Below are 7812 nucleotides of genomic sequence, written 5' to 3'. Positions count from 1 at the left end.
CTGTACGTGTGATGTCACTGAACTCTTCCTAAACAGCTCAATCGATGAACGTGCGGTTTTTAGAAAAATATAGATCTTTGCGCTGTGCGTGTTCGTAGATATTAATATTTTCACTCTAATATGTAAAAAATGAGTGAGGGGCATAAATATTTTATTCATCGATCTACCAGGGTTGCATTCGAGGAGAATACATTTACAAAAAAATGGAAAGATGATGTTTTTTGCATAGAATTAAAAATAGTCCAGAAGGAGCGTAGAATCATATATGAATACATCGGACTGTGTCCAATAATTTCCTCACTCCGCCTTACTTTCACCGCGAGCATTCGTGAAGTTGCCGGGTAATGTTGCTTGATGGAGAAAAAAAAATCAAAACACAAATGTAAGGTAAAACAAAGGAATCTGTTAATTTCTCTAAAATTTTATTGTGCACGCGGAAACATTGATTGACACAACAGAGTAGATAAGTAAAGGGTCATTTAATAAGAGTTTTTGAATCAACGAACTTTGAACTCAAAATGTAAAACAAATTTTATTTGACATAAAACGGATATTTTTATATCATGTTAAATAATATTTGATATTTTAAAGATAATTTCGTTCAAATGTCTCCCGCGGCGTTATTTAATCTGAGGTATAATTTTCATTAATTCTTGCATTAGATTAGCAGAGTAGGGTAAAGAAATTTACTACCTTGGCAACACTAACGAAATTTCCATTTTGTTTATTCGACAATATGGTTTTTTGAATTTAAAAACTTTACATTTGAATGTTTACAAACAGGATTTGTTTTTTGTGGGTCTCAATCAGATTCTTTCCCTAAACTCCTTATAATTTCTACCCATGTATTTCTTTTTACTGGATTTTTGGTAATACTAAAATAATATTAAATTCAAAACATTAAAAAAAAAAAAGTATTTTTACATAAGTACACCACTCTGTTGGTGAAAAGACCGAAGTTTGACATTTGCAAAAAGAATTCCATATTTGAAAAAATAATTATTTTATGTTTTGGAATTCAACCATGAACAAGTACCTAGGTACCTACTTAAATTTAATATTTTAATATTAACAATTTTTAGTTTTGTAATTTAATCACAATAAAGTACCTAGGTATCTACTTATCAATGAAAAGTATTTTTCCAATCTAATTTCGGGCAGAACAACGTCTGTCGGGTCCCCTAGTAATTAAATAAAATACGACGAATGAACACCAAACAATACTGTTTGAACATAGCCGTGGAAATTGGAACAATGTAACGTAAAATAAGTAGTAAACAATGTCGTTTTGAAGGCCACCGCAATCAATGGTGGTCGGAGAGTGTCTGCTTTGAGTTTCCGGTCATTAGCGCCGTGTTGCGTCTCTGTGTTGACAGGCCTGTCACCCGGAGTTTGATGTGTCCGGCGTTAGTATATTTTCCATTTGCTAAACGATGTTTGCTTAGTATTAAATCTAAACATACAAAGATAATAAGTCAAGTAACTTTATTTACAATATATGAAAATAAAATAGAATAACATTTATACGCAAATTATATCATGGTACGAAATCTTGTGTAACATGGAAAAAAATGTGTTTTTTCAACATTGTTTTCAAAAAATTGCTTAATTTCTATTTAAAAAATAAATCAAATTTGTTGATGACGCAATTTTCGTTATGGACACGAGTGAAAAGAAAGAAAATAAAATATTATTTAATTGACCTCACTGCTTCGTGTAAAATGTACATGAAACACTTTAAATTTTAATCTTCCACGATCGATAATATTGCGGGATCACGATTTCAGTAGATAACAGTTTATTATTTTCTTTATAAAAGACAGTTCTTCTTAGAAATCCTTTTGAATCCATTGTTTTCTACTTTAAGATATTTGAAAAGGCATTATGATCGTTTTTTTTGGGTCGATTTTTATTATCTTCATCTCTCCTGTGAGGTTTACTCAAGGTAGGGCAAATTCCTTATATTGAAAACAGATTTTGATAGCGGTGTATTTGTAGGGTTCATAGTCCACAATCAATGACACACATGTGCTAAAACGTTTCACCTGAAATAGTGCGATGCTGCCCGAAGAAAGCAATGTCATCATTTTCTTTACAATCTAATATAGCATATAATGCAACGCTAACAGTATTGCACATGAAATCGGGGGCATCGTTCTGCAGTTCATCCAAATCGTCCCTACCATGAAGAAATAAACTACAAAGGAACGTCGCCTATAAAGAGACCTCAGGGTGTGGCAACGCCAGTTAGTCAGCCCGACAAGTTCAGTTCACTTCAGTCCAGCTCGACGAAGTCACTCATGTCCAGCATGTAGTTTAAATGCAGTTTTTTTTAACCTATCATCGCCGCTACGCTCGTGCCACACAACCAAGTGCTGTATCTTATTCGCCATGTAATAAATACGCATTAAACAGAAACCTCGTGTCTTCTGTCAATCTCTTACTGGGGTAGGAGATCCAACCAATCCTTACCAACCTAAATCTTACATATCTATTTATTTATTGCTTTACCGACCTAAGCCAATTTAACGTAGTTATGCAGAAAATAAGATATTGGTTATATCAGGTGCGGTACGGTCAATTCCATATTCTGCTTAAAACAGCCAGCGCGCTTTATACAAAAAACTGTTTCAGTTTCAGTTTTCTGCCCATAGCATTAGAAAAATTTTAAAGCATAGATGTTGATGATAAGATTAATGCCTCCAGAAATTTAGTTCTTATAAATAAATGAGAGCGCAGAAATACTAATTTTATAAATTCATTAATTTAAAAACACCTGTAATAAAAAAAATAATACAAAATGGTGGGAGAACAAATTCCCACGTGGATGCGGGGTGAGAAATTGTGAAGCCCGAAACCCTAGGGCGTCTACGATATTATTTAGCGGAGTGGATGTATTTTAATTTTAATTAATTAAGAGAATATCCTCGATATGCTGTATACAGTGTCAATCGGTCATAACCCAACAAATAAAATATATAAAGAATGGATGCCACTTATCTGGTACATTCTTGATAGAATTGCAGTGGTCTGACTGGTGATCTGCGAGTGGCACCAACACTAGGACAGGCCCCCGATCTGGAGTTGAACACTGGGGGTTGGCGGAAATAAAGTCTATGATGCGGCACACATTCAACAAAATAAACGCGCGATTCATGACACGGGGTCCTTATTGTGGCGGGTGATTAAAGAATACTGAGGTGGGGAGTAAAGAGTGATTGTATGTACAACGAATGCTAAGATTGTGACAATATTTTAACAATGCATACCCACATAATTCGCAACCACAAAATGTTATATCCATCAATGTTAGATCTGGCTATTTTCTGCAAAATGCATATGTTAGGTTGTGTGGTCAGCCAGACCAGAATTTGCCTCATAAAAAAAAGGAATGTATGCATTATTTATGATCTGCCAAAGAAAAAAAGATTCCAATTGTTGTGTGGATTAGCTTATCCACTCTTTTCACAAATGTGTTATTATTTCAGTTTCATTATTCCATGGCTGCTTTTTGTATAACTACGTTCAATTACAACAGTTAACATATCCCACCTCTAAAAGTACACCGTAGTATGTCTAAACTGGCAATTTGCAAGAGAGAAAAAACAATAAACGAAAACGGGGTGGCATGATATGGTTTTTGGTTAACGATTTTTATTTAAAAACTAATAACCGTATCAAACTAATGAGGTTTATTTTTCCTTCAATTTTTCATACAGATAATTCGATCTTAAAACAGTTGAAGATAACTATTAACTTTCCATTGTAATCGGGCCCCGGTCAAAAATTGCAAGCACAGCGACAAAACCGTCCGTTACACGTCCGTTGTTAAATCAAAAAATTGCTACCCTCTTTTTCAATGCAATAGAGCGAAAGGCATCTCTATAAACAGGTCGCGCATTATTTCTGTGTTGAAAACAGTTCTGTGTATAAAATAGTACATGAATCCTCGACTAGTGTTTTTGCCACTCTAAAATAAAAATCCTTAAAAAGTAAATCAGTGGAGAAAAAGTCCGCCTCATAGTGCAGTGATTGGCGCGTTCACCTACCATTCATTGGGTCCCGGGTTCGATTTGTGAAAGTTGACTTAAGTTATTTAAATGTAACGGTTCTTGAACACTGAAGTACCTATTGTATAGTAAAATAAATAGTCTTTGCTATTGTTCATCTAATGAGGTAGTTCATTGGGTTAATTAAAAATATTTTTATTGTTAATATACTATCAAACCAAGTAAAAAGAAATCTCTTGATTTTGCTTTGGGCCAGCGATACAGAGGGAAACGATTAAAATTATTATTATAAAATAAATAAAACAACTTTGTTTTTAACCACTAATTTTTATTTCCACCGACCGGTTTCAAAGCAAACAGGCTTCTTCGTCAAGGTTTACGTAACTAATGAATTGATTCCTTTTTTATTTTTATCATGTTTACCAAATACTACACATGGAAAAAAGGAATCAATTCATTAGTTACGTAAACCTTGACGAAAAAACTTGTTTGCTTTGAAACCGGTCGGTGGAAAATAAAAAATTAGTGGTTAAAAACAAAGTTGTTTTATTTATTTTATTTTAATGAATAACCACAAAGTTAGTGCTTCAAATATAAACTTTATATTTAAAATTATTATCATTTTGCATTGCACCTACTTGTAATTTTATTTTTATGTTTTAGGAAGTATAACTTCAACACTAACTCCTTTCTCACCCTCACCTCCTTCCAGTATTCCACTATCTCCACCCACACTATCTCCTACTAGCCCACCACCACCTTTAATTCTACCTACATTACCTCCCGCTATTCCTCCATCTCCTCACCCACCCACACTATCTCCTACAAGTCCACCACTACCTTCAATTCTACCTACATTACCTCCCACTATTCTACCTTCTCCTCGCCCACCAACACTTGCTCCTACTAGCTCACCATCATTCCCACCCCCACCCACACCTTCTCCTACCAGCCCACGTATACCGCCTCCCCCTCCATCATCTACCCGATCAACTCCATCATCACCTAATCCACCCAGCACGGCACCAACTTCATCTTCTCCTTCAAGTACGACAGGCACACTGCCGCCTACACGTATGTTTTAAAAATCATCCTTTGTATAAAAAGTATCAATGAATGTGTCTAGCAAAAATATTTAAAATATCTAAAGTAGCCAACCAGTAAATCTCTTTATTAAATCGCCTATATTTTTTAGGCAACTGAACATATTAAAGATCCATTTATAAACAAGAATTAATAAATTAGTAAGTCAATCACAAACAGCAATTGCATGTGACCGCCACATGCCATATTAAAATTTATGAAAACATTAAGGAAAATCAACCAAATTAAAATTTTTAAAAACTGCAATTAATTTGCAAACATTATACGAATTTGAAATCTAAAAAGTTTCACAAGCCGCAAATCCTATTATTCTGTTTTATATTTAGCCGCATGTGGGTCCAATGAAGTATGGAATTCATGTCCAGCATACTGCTCCTTTGAAGAAACTTGTATTAGTTATGTGGATGGGGTGACTTCAATTTGCCTTCCGCAGTCTAACAAGACTCCATGCATTGGTCGCTGCCAATGTGCCACAGGTTTTGTGAGGAAAAATGGTCAATGTATCACTCCAGACAATTGTAAGTATCGTCGGTAATTTATTGATAAAATTTGTATGAAAAAAGAAACCTTGATTTATATTTTAACGAGCTGAACCCGGCAATGCTTTGCTATTGCTAGATTTGAGTACATACTTGTATATAATATATATTTTATATTAAATGAACACAATCAAAAGTTTGATATCAATTACGTGTAGCTAAAATTAGATTTGCACATTTACATTATTATTTATTTATTTATTTATAAACGACATTTCTGCCATTTATATATATGTGGTATAAACAGTGCTTAAAAATAAAAATAAGGTTAAAAAATCGACTATGTAATATTAATATACTCGTACATTATTAATTACTTGAAATACATATATATTTTAAAGAAATTATACAATAACAAAATACATTAATCAATCAAATTATAACTATTCCAACCCAATCTTCTGAAGATGATTTGTTCTTTTTGATAAAAATGTGTTGGTCACTTTATTTTTTAAGTTAGGCAGAGATAAACTAAATATATCAAAATGTGATGCATAACTATAACATGTGTTGGTCACTTTATTTTTTAAGTTAGGCAGAGATAAACTAAATATATCAAAATGTGATGCATAACTATAACATGTGTTGGTCACTTTATTTTTTAAGTTAGGCAGAGATAAACTAAATATATCAAAATGTGATGCATAACTATAACATGTGTTGGTCACTTTATTTTTTAAGTTAGGCAGAGATAAACTAAATATATCAAAATGTGATGCATAACTATAACATGTGTTGGTCACTTTATTTTTTAAGTTAGGCAGAGATAAACTAAATATATCAAAATGTGATGCATAACTATAACATGTGTTGGTCACTTTATTTTTTAACTATTCCAACCCAATCTTCTGAAGATGATTTGCTCTTTTTGATAAAAATGTGTTGGTCACTTTATTTTTTAAGTTAGGCAGAGATAAACTAAATATATCAAAATGTGATGCATATTCATTCCCGGTATTCTGTAATCTAACAATAGGTGAGTTATATTGAGCTACCGTTCGAGAATTTTGACAATAAAATATTGTAGATGTTCTGCTTAATCTAGGTGGTACAAAGAATGAAATCAATTTCAGTAGATCAAGGGTATCAAACATTGGTTTTATTATTTTACATAAAGTCGTAAGATCGGTCGATGTTCTTCGTTCTTGCAATTTAGTTAATTTAAGAGAGTCTAAAATTTTGTTATAATTTAATTGATTAGAAGAAAAACCCATCTTAAAATTAATATGGCCTTTGACAAAGTGTGTTTAAAAATTCTTATCGCCAAACTATCTAAACTAGGAATAAGTGGTCCTATGATTAAATGGTTTCAAAGCTACTTGACTGATAGAACATTAACGGTAAAAATTTGTGACACTTTGTCACAAACTTTCTGTGCTACTAGTGGAGTTCCACAAGGCTCCCATTTGGGCCCAATACTTTTCATCATCTTTGTTAATGATGTAATGGATGTATTTGATGATGTGGAGATATTGATGTTTGCCGATGACATGAAGATTTTTAAAATAATCAATACTGTAAATGATTGTAATATTCTGCAGCGTAATTTAGATAAAATGTTTCAGTGGTGCTCTGCTAATAAACTGCAATTGAATATTAAAAAATGCCAGGTAATGAGATTTTTTAGAATAAAAAATCCCATATTATTCGATTATCTGATGGGAAATACTCAATTAATCTCAACTTCTGAGGTGCGCGACTTAGGCGTCATTTTCGACCAAAAATTATCCTTCATTAGTCACATTAACAACATAACTAGTAAATCTCTGAAAATGTTGGGATTCGTGTTACGTGTGACTAATGAATTCAAAAACATAGGCACTTTGAAGTTGATGAATACTTCTTTAGTGAGAAGTCAGTTAGAGTACAACTCGACAATTTGGACTCCTTACTACAATTGTCATCAAAATTCTCTGGAAAGGGTCCAAAAAAAATTCTTAAGATACATAAATTTTAAACTTGGAATTAGTCATGAATTTTTAAATTACGATTTTTTATTAAAAACATTAAATTTGCTTAAACTTAACGATAGAAGAAAAATTATAGACCTGTTAAATTTGTATAAAATTGTGCATTCTATATGGGATTGCCCAGAACTTTTGTCACTCGTCAACTTCAGGGTGCCTGGAAGGATAACTAGGCGGGTGCCACCGTTTTGC

The 7812-nt window shown here is 32.9% G+C and overlaps 1 protein-coding gene across 1 annotated transcript in view; it reads right to left on the bottom strand.

Annotated features, from left to right (window-relative positions):
- The window catches only part of LOC148283767 (uncharacterized), a 50999-nt gene that overhangs the window by 31934 nt on the left and 11253 nt on the right, over positions 1–7812 (bottom strand). The window lies entirely within an intron of this gene.

This window comes from Micrasema longulum, unplaced genomic scaffold, assembly GCF_059751315.1.
Source record: "Micrasema longulum isolate JH-2025_06_02 unplaced genomic scaffold, ASM5975131v1 h1tg000199l, whole genome shotgun sequence".
Lineage (NCBI taxonomy): Eukaryota > Metazoa > Arthropoda > Insecta > Trichoptera > Brachycentridae > Micrasema > Micrasema longulum.
The sequence above is the reverse complement of the archived record's forward strand: the minus strand, read 5'-3'. Positions and strand labels throughout refer to the sequence as shown.